The 10,219-nt window shown below is 36.9% G+C and overlaps 1 pseudogene; it reads left to right on the top strand.

Annotated features, from left to right (window-relative positions):
- LOC105742678 overlaps positions 1-9,358 on the top strand; it is a 12,821-nt pseudogene extending 3,463 nt beyond the window's left edge.
- Positions 9,359-10,219: the final 861 nt, after the last annotated feature.

Raw genomic sequence — 10,219 nt, 5'->3', positions numbered from 1 at the left:
CTTCTTCTTCTTCTGGTACTGGGGATTGAACTCAGGACTTTGTATCAGGCAAGTACTTATTCTACTGTGCTTTCTAAGTTTTTTTTCTTTAGTAACACAAAATATTTTTGGCCAAACTATTTATTATTCCAAAATTAGAATACATTCTAATTTAATCTTAACTATATTTCTATTTTGATTTTAAAGAAAGAAGAAAAGACAGTAAAAATGTTATGGAATTTCAATAAAAGATGAAAGAACATTAACAATAGTTATCATATTGCATACAATACAATTCTTTTTGAGGACATGGCCCATTTCTTATATGGGAGATAGTTAGATAATTGCATATGTTTCTTAAAGAGCTATTTTAAGCTTTGAAAATCTCAAAGGTGAATGATATTTCTTTAGTTTCACATATGTAGTTTTCATTGAAACACAAAAGTTTGTGCTAATTTTTAAACTCATTTTTATTATGTATGCATTTAAATTATTTTAAAATATATTTTGGAATATGGTCAAAAACATGTTGAAGGTCTTGATTCGTTTGGAGTAATGGGGAAAATGTGTTAGTTATAATTTTGAACAAAAACATAGTGAATATTTACCAAATCAACTTATAGTCTAATCACACACAACCATTACTATTGATTCAATGAATAAGTAAAGGCACTCAAACATTGCCGTTGATTATTTTATATATTTTTAAAAGTAAAATACAACTTACTTGAAAAGAAAAATATAAATCAGTACTTAATGTTTTGTTATTGTCCGTGTAAGTAGTTTTGTAGTTTTCTTTGTGTGTGTGTGTGTGTGTGTGTGTGTGTGTGTGAAATATGTAAACTAGATTCTATTCTTACAACACAGTAACAGGGGGCACTTCAAAGAAATTGAATAGGTGGAAGTGGTAACCAATATCTATTGAAAACAGAGCCAAGAACACATATCTGGAAAACAGAACCGAACTGAAGTCATATTTAAAGTAACAGACCCTTTTCACTTTGCTTGACAACACATATACGCACAAAAAATAGGAACATGAATGAACAGAGCAACAGACACCTTCAAAGCCACCCACCTTCCTCAGCCAGACCAAAGAGAGCACAGCAAACACTAGAGAGCTGGGCCACACAGAACAATTAAGGGGGAAGCAATGAAACTTGAGAAATTCAAGGAATGAAACCCAAAGAGAGCGAGACTATAAAGTATTAGACAATGTGTTTATGGAAGAGAAATAAGTAAATTCTGGAAAAGCTGGAGCTTGGGAAATAGCTCAGTGGTCTAAGCACCAGCCTGGCAAGTGCAAGGACCTGGGTTCTATGCCCAGTACTGCATTTCCAGCTCCAGAACCCTGGGAGTGCAGTGCTGGCCACTGAAACTGGGCATAGTGGTGCCGTCCTGTAATCTCAGCACTGGGGAGGCTGAGACAGGAGGGTCACTACAAGTCTGAGCTGTGTAGTGAGAACCTCTACTAAATAAATAAATAAATAAATGACTAAAAAAAATGAAAGATTGGAAAAACGGACCAAAATGGTTCAAAACTCAAATGATAGATTTACCAAAAAGAAAAGAACAAAATAGAATCCATGAAAGATGACAAACAGAAATCCTAGCAATAAATAATTTATTGAATTAGTAATACACAGCAGAAATGACCAATATGAACATAGGATTGGAGAAGTTTAGGACAAAATTGAAACCTGTGATGATTTCACCTTAGAAGCCTTAAAAATGATAAGAGAACAATAAAAATTCATACAGGAGCTATGGATAATACTAAGAAGAGTAACCTATGTCTAGTTAGAGTAGGAAAAAAAACAGAGAATAGCAAAGATAAAATCAGAATTTCTGTTTAGAGAAATCAGAGCTTAAGATTTCCAAGTGTAAGGAAATAAGTGCAATAGAGGTCAGTATGTGGCTTACAGGTTACTAAATAACTAAGACAAAACAAAAGTTGTTTGTGACTCACCTTAGTCAAAATCCCAGAAGACCAACACAGAAACAAAATCTCAACACCTGTCAGATAAAAGGTGAACCATTAGGATTATACAAGGGACTTCAACAAAATTTTAAAGATCAGGTGAGCTTGAAGTGAAGAGTAAAACTAAAGGCAAACACATCTCAACCCATACTAATATTTTCAGCAAAACTATCAAAATTGATGTAAAAATGAGGACATTGGCTGTCCAAGAACAGCATAAAAATCAATGAACACCAAGTCAACACTACAGGAAATACTCAAAAATGTGCTAGACAAAGACAATGAAGCCAACAAACCAACAAATCAAAAGGAATGCACACTTCAAAGTGAGCAGTTAATCTAAAAAGGAAAAAATACAGGGGTTAAAATAAAAAAGAACACAAGAGAGCGATAAGTCATTTTTCATTAATAACACTTAATATAAATGATCTCAATTTGAAATGAAAAGAGACAGCCTGGCAGACTGAGTTAAACAAAACAAAATAAAACAAGATGCAACAAAACCAAATAAATAATCTCAACCATTTGTTGCATTCAAGATACTTATCAAATTTTAAAAAATCATAGAATGAAATTTTAAAAATAATAGAAATAATATATTGCATACTAGGACCATTAAGGAAGTGATAGAAATATTTTTTCAAAGCAAACTTTAGTATATAACTGATAAGAAGCAAACAGCGTCACTTCATATCAGTTAAAGGAATAAATCATTAGGAAGCGGCAGCACATGTCCGTAGATCTGCATTGAATAGTGGTGTGCCTCATTGCATAAGACAAACACTACTGGACATAAAAGCCAAGGAAACACTGGCATAATTGTGATTAGTTCCTTTAGATCACAATTTTAAAAGTAGATCAACTAACTGAAATATTAACAAAAAAATATGAGAATTGAAGTACTCTTTTGAGCAAATGGACTTAATAGATACCTGCAGCATTTGTTTCCACACTGCAACAATGTATACATTCTTCTCAGCAGCGCACAGTATTTTGCCCAAAGGAGACCTCATTCTAATCCTTGAAACTTGCATAAATAAGGAAAAAGTAATCAAAATCTTCACATATACAACATTAGATAAAAGTGCACTAAAATGAGACTTGAGTGGCAAAATACTGGATATAGACTTTACAAACAGCTGAAAACTAAATATCACCCTCATGAACACTCATTCAAAATGAATGACACCAAGGGCTTGTGACATAGCTCAGCAGACTACCTGCTTAGGCAAGCACAGGGTCCATTGTTCCATACCTGGCACCACAGGCCATGTTGTCCCAAGACCAGGTGTGGGGGTACAGTCCTGTAATCCCAGAGATTGGGAGGTTGAAAACAGGAGGATCACTAGGAGTACAAGGTGTATAGTGAGATTCTGTACCAAATACATAAAAAAAGGAAAAAGAAATAAAAAAGAACCTAAACTATTTCTGGAATCAGATGATAACATTAGTATAACACACTAGAAATCATGGACGTACAGGATACAATGAGAGGAAAATTTATTGATTTGAATAGGTACTGCTATGATTTATATATAGGTGTCCCCGCAAAGCCTCATGAAGTTATAGGACAGTTTTTGGAGTTTATGATTGATTATTGTGGGTGTGAATGCTGCATCTGCTCTGGGGCAGATAATTTGCATTACAATGTAAAGAGGGGAGAGAGAGTAGCTGCCTGTCTAAGATTCTGCCACTCCCTTTGTCCTCTGTTCTTTGCCACCACCATGAAAGGCAGCTTTCTGCCACGTGCTGCTTTGCCTTGAAGGCAGCTGAGTATGGACTGAAACTTCCCAGTAACTGTGAGAAAAATGAACCTTGTATTCCCTCATTTTGAGTGTCAGGTACTTGTACCAGCAATGTGAGAAAAGTAAGCAAGACAGAATTTGGTACCAGAGAAGTGGGGGTCATTGCTGTAGCTGAATCTGACCATGTGGATTTTGAGCTTTTTGGAATGGTTTATGGGAAGATATAGGAAGATCTCAAAGATGTCCTCCACAAGAGAAAAACTAGAATAGCTTCATCTGTTCTCTATGGAAGATTCTGTTCAGAGCTCAGAAGACCAGAAGATTGATAAAAAGCCTGCCTGTGAAGAGCAGGATACAGAGGTTTCTGCTGGGAAAAAAAGGACTGCATTGGTTGTTGGACTTTGGGTGATATGTATTATGTCTTGGCAGAAAGTTTGTCTGAACTTTGCTTGTGTCCAGAAACTTTGCATGAGATTGAGATTAGTGCCACAGATTTATTAATCTTTCAAAAGAATCTCAAAGCAGCTGAATATTGAGGCAGTGGCATGGCTATTATTGGGTATTTTAGTCAGATTCATGTTAAGAATCAAGAGCAAAGAGCCCAGCAGGATGATTTAAAGTGTTATGAGTTTGGCTAGGCATGAAGCATCAATAAAGCTGTGGAATGCAAAGATAGAGCTGAGAGGAACTTCATTCCTGGGAAAGAACTAGAAAATGGATAGGGTGGCCTGAGGGCATCACAGGAGGTGACAGGTCTCCACCCTTTGCAGCCTTAGTATTACAAAGGTCAGGGACTTTGCCTTGAAGGGAAAAGAGCCCCCATGTTCCAGAATGGTGGTGGCGGTGACATCAGGTTCCAGAATGGTGCCAGCATGCAAAATTTATTCCTTGGCATTAGGGTCAGAGAGCTCAGTGATCCAGGCACTCAACCCCTACAGCCAAGAGAGAAGAAAGTCTGTCTACTGCTCCAGATGGCAGCAGTTGTTGGCATCATCCATGTGGCTTTGGGTTTAGATGCTTGCAGAATGCAGGAGTTCTGTGGTTAAGAAGGCTTCCACCTTGATTTCATAAGGCCTGGAAGGCCAGGCCATGTGCCTCTGGGAGGGTAGTGTGTAAAGCTGTGAGTGAGAAGCCTAGTCAGTGGAAACCCCAAGTTTGGAAAAGCCAAAAATGTCATCATCTAAGAGAAGCTGCAAGCAGGGGACAGACATGAGAGAGAAGCCATGGGACCTACTACCAAAAGTGCTATTAGGGTGTAGCCATAATACATACTGAAACTATTAGCTGTGTCAATCAGGCTAAAGTAAGTAAAGTATGAGGAATAATATAGTAAAAAAGTCAAATACTTTTTCATGCAGATAACATAATCCTTTACCTAAAAGACTCAAAAATTCACACCAAAAATGTTTTAGAATAAAAAATTGAGAAATATAGTAGGATACAAAATAAGCCCACAACAATCATATTTCTATACATCATTGATTATACTGAAAAGAATTAAAAGATTGTAACATTCATTAGAACATCAAGAAAAAAATAACTAGAATTAACCTAAACAAAAAAGTGGAAGAGTTTTACAATGAAAATTGAAGAACTTTGTAAAAGATCAAATAGGATATTAGAAAATGGAAAGATATGACTTATTCCTGGGTAGGAAGAATTTGGACTTATCTAAAATGACATATAGGTTTAATGCAATATCAATCAGGATACTAATCATGTTCCTCAACAGACTGGAGAAAACAATCGAAAGACTCATTTGTATCTGAAGATATCAGAATGGCGTAAGGAATCCTGCAGGGCAGGAGGCACAACAATCCTAGATTTCAAATTATTTCAAAACAGCACTGATAAGACAGCGTGGCACTACAGCAAAGGCCCCCAAGTGCATCAATAAAGCAAAAGAGGACCAGGAATCAGCCCCAGCACATCCATCTCCCTGATCCTAGGTAAATGACCCAAACATTTGAAAGAAGAAAGATAGCTCCTTTAGTATGCTGCTGGAAAACTAGCAACACATGTGAGATACTGAAGTCGCACCTGTGTCTCTTACCATTACACTAAAATTAAATGTGGCTCAAAGTACACCAGAAATGCTTAACCTAGTGATAGATAAAAGACGAAAAACTCTTCAAGTCATAGGCATAGGCAAGGATTTTCTGAAGAGAATCCCAATAGGAAAAGAAATAACAAATGGAATTTTATCAAGAGCAAATTGGTCAAGCAATGGCCCTGACTCATCCACATGTCTGACAGTGGAAAAGGATCTACAGACTACGGTACAGTGTTGGAGAAATCCTGAGGGGATTTGACTGACCTTGTCAGATACACAGGTTACATTTCTTGTTATACAGGTCTTTTTTATCTTGATCTTAACCATCCAGCAGGAAAATATAAAAATGAAGTATAAAGAGCAAAGCCATATTAATATGTTGAACTGTAAAAGGCTCAAGTCAACAACTTCTGACATTGCCAGTCCTACAGATAACCTACTACTATCATGGACTACTGGACTATATTGGATGATTTTGCTGAATTCACACACCTACGATATTTAAATGATGATGGAATACCCATCTCTGACAAAACTAAACAAAAAAAAGGGGATATAAACGAAGGACCATTTTGTATCTCTATATTCAAAATAGGATAGATATATAGCTACTTTCTCTTAATTCACTGAATAGAAAGATTTGTACCAATAGTGTCTGTGGACAGGATATCATGTCTGCATGTTGTACTATGAATAACTACTAAGACGACAACAATATATAATGTATTAATTATTGAAACTGTCCTACTAATTGGTTTTGAAACTGTGTCATTGCTATTTGTTTCTCAATAAAATGAATTAAAAAAACAAATTACAAGGCTTCTATACAGCAGAGGAAACAAGCAACAGAGAAAAGCAAAAACATGAATGAGAATGAGAAAAAACATGAATGAGAATGAGAAAAAAATCCAGTTACACCTTGAACTGATGCTTACTATCTAGAACACTTAGAGAAGTCCAAAACTCAGACCTCTCCAAATGAAATATCTATTTGATAGATTCACTAAATTAAGACACTTCTAAGAACAAAAAGCAAAATTAGCCAATAAATACAAAGAAATATTCAACAACCCTGGCCATTAAAGAAATGCAAATTCAAACACATTAATATTCCATTTTACAGCAAAAATAATAGCTACTATCAAGGAGTCAAATGATATTAAAAGCTGCAAGCTTCAGGGCAAAAACAAAATTTCTGAATTGTTTATAGGAATATAAGCTAGTACAGCCTCTATGAAAATCAGTATGTAGATTCCTCAAAAAATCAAATATTGGAATTCTATCTGATCCAGCTGCCACCCTACTAGCTATCTTTGAAAAAGAGATAAGGTTATCATATCGCAGTGATGTATGCATACCCAAGTTTACAGCAGGATAATTCATAAAATTAAATTTTTGAAACAACCTAAATGCCCACCAACAAAAGAATGGATTTAAAAATACTGTACTCACACACAACGGAGGACTACTCTGCCATAAAGAGGCATACGTGAGAGTCACTTGTAGGAAAATGGATCTCCTTAAAACCTTAATGGAAAGCCATAAACTCAGATTCGCAGCTTTAAGTATTACACGATTTCACATACCTGAGACCCACAAAGTGTAGAAAATTAAAAAGCAAAATAAGAGCCAATTGTAGTCAGGTGGATGAGTCTTCAGAAATACAGATCATTAGTGACTGGGAGCGGTGAGATGCAGTGCTGGGCAAGGGTTGGGAAAAGGGGCGAAAGCAAATTGCAGTGTGTAATGTATGCATACCAAACACAAATAATGCAATCCTTATATAACACATACACATAGTATATAAAAATTAATAACAAGAAATAGAAGTTTTACTTTGTAAGTTCTTAGAATCCATATTAAGAAATATTGGACTCAGTTTTTTATTCTCAACAAATCCACTTTAATTTAATCATGCACATATCTAAAGTGAAGCTACAGTTATAATAAACTAAGTTTATTATAAAAATAAAGCACAAATTGTGCAATAAGTGATATCTATCAATTGCTTATGAAATTTCAATTAAATTTTAAACAATTTTATTTATGTATTTATTTATTTGAAACAAGGTCTCACTATACAGCTCAGATTCATAGTGATCCTCCTATCTCAGCCTCCTCAGCTCTAGGATCACAGGTACGCATCACCGCACCCAGTTTCGGGGCCCGGCACAGTGTGCCCAGCGTTCTGGGGCTTGTGCAGCAAGCATCACTGGGAATCAGACCTCGGTCACGGTCGCCAGGCAGGTGCTTAGACCGCAGAGCTATCTCTTCAACCCCTCAATTTAATTTTTAGGAAGAAAATTCAGCTGCGATTCTCAGTATTGAGAAAATTAAATGAATTTAATTTCTACTAAGAGATAAATTGCATTGAAAAAAATTAACCTTTGTTTTATCTTCAGCACACCTTGGTTCTGTAGACAGCAGTTGGTGTTATTGTAACCTCACCCACCTTTGCCTTGAAGATTGACGCTATTTTGAGAATAAAGAGTCACTAATACTACTAACAATTGTAACAAACTTTAAGTGGATTTGATAAATTTATGTGTAATAGGGTCAAATTTAGTGAAAAACTTCAGGAAAAGACCTGCCCTGAAGGCATCCTGAATGGCAAAAAAAAAAAAAAAAAAAAACCTTCAGGAAAAACCTAACTTTAAGGAAAGAATAGTTATACCTTTATGTATGTCATCTTTCTGTTATTAATCTTTGTACTTGAGCTCTATAACAATAAGATAAGGCCTGACGGGCTCACTGATTTTTAAGGACAGTACGGCACGGCACGGCACGGCATGGTATGCTATTGTAATGGTAAGGTATAACTGCATGTATAACATTTAAGGAAAAATTTTATTAAGCTTATGTACTGAGCTCTCATCTCTTCTTACGGAGAGTAAAGCTTGTATCCAAGCTGCTTTACCCCGCCCTTATAACGAGAGCACATGGCCAAATTATTAAAAAATAGAAAGTCCTGAGCACCTGGGAAAACACTTCCTGTTCTCTCCCAGGTGGTTCCGTGGACAGGTAGGGCAGGGTTTCTTCTCTGTTTTGTTCTGACCACCTGAATGTTGAAGCTTCTAACTCAGGAGCCCTAGAGTTACACTGCTGATGGCACCCTTTTCCGGTTGCGACACCACGCTGTGAGGAGCTCTAGAGTCCGCGCTAGCGACCGTGCAGTCTAGCTGTCCGCTGCAGTCTGCGCAGGTCTTTGGTCGCAAGAAGGCAGCCGCAGCCGTGGTACACTGCAAGCCGGTCAATGGCCTCATCAAGGTGAACGAGGGTCTCCTGGAGATGATCGAGCTACACATACTGCAATATAACTCAGTGGAGCCCGTCCTTCTTCTGGGCAGGGAGCAGTTTGCTGGTGTTGAAATCCGTGTCCGTGTGCAGGGTGGTGGTCATGTTGCCCAGATTTATGCTACCGTCAGCCCAAAGCCCTGGTGGCCTGTTACCAGAAATACGCTGATGAGGCTTCCACAAAAGAAATCAAAGATATTCTCATCTAGTACGACCAGATCCTGTTGGGAGTTGACCCCCGTCGCTGAGAATCCAAAAAGTTTGGAGGCCCTGTTTCCTGTACGTTACCAGAAAAACTACCGCTAAGCTCACCTTAGAAACACCATTGGCCTTTGTAATAAACATGGAATTTTGAGGTTGAAAATTAAAAAAACATTGCTGACAGTAACTGACATATGAATTGCTTCAATGTGGTAACGTTTCTGCACGGAACTGTTTGATGAATGAAGAGGAAAGAAAACAAATGCACCTATTTCAAATAGACATTTGATTTTTATTTTTAAAGATTCAGAGTTCTCTTCTACAAGGGACTATATTTGCATATAAGGGAAATGATTACTAAAACGATTTTTAAAAAATGTATTTAGTAGGGGGTCCGCAGAGTCTCACTACACAGATCAGACTTGCATTGATCTTCCTGTTTTCAGCCTCCAAGAGCTGGGTTCACAGGCCTGTGCCACTATGCCCAGAGTCAGTTTCTGTCTCAGCGTGCGCCAGGAGCCTGGCTGGCATGGCTTTCTGGGGATCAAACCCTAGTCCCTGCATCTGCCTAAGCAGGAGCTTTAAACTGCTGAGCTATCTGGCTGTCCCTTAAAATAGATTATTCTGCCACACAAAAAGTTATACAAGAACTAGATTGAAATGTGAAATTTCTCAGCTGTATGTGATTCCCAGGTAATGTATTCAGTTACCTTGCCCATGTGTCTATTCCTTTGATATTGTTTCAGTTCTTTATTTGATTACATTCCATTTACCTTTCTGCAGAGATCAAACATGAATGCAGAACAAATGGCCTTTATGTTGCTAACAATTTTTACCTTTAAAGTCTTTTTCATCAATGTGTATTGAAATTATGAATCGACGAATTAGAAATAGCCAGAAAATCATAGTGAATAGGTATGTTTTCACTGCTTCATGTGCAATATAATTTTTAAAAGATTATATGAA

This window comes from Octodon degus, unplaced genomic scaffold (assembly GCF_000260255.1).
Source record: "Octodon degus isolate 3935 unplaced genomic scaffold, OctDeg1.0 scaffold00066, whole genome shotgun sequence".
In the NCBI taxonomy this organism is placed as follows: Eukaryota; Metazoa; Chordata; class Mammalia; order Rodentia; family Octodontidae; genus Octodon; species Octodon degus.
This window is presented reverse-complemented; position numbering and strand designations above follow the sequence as displayed.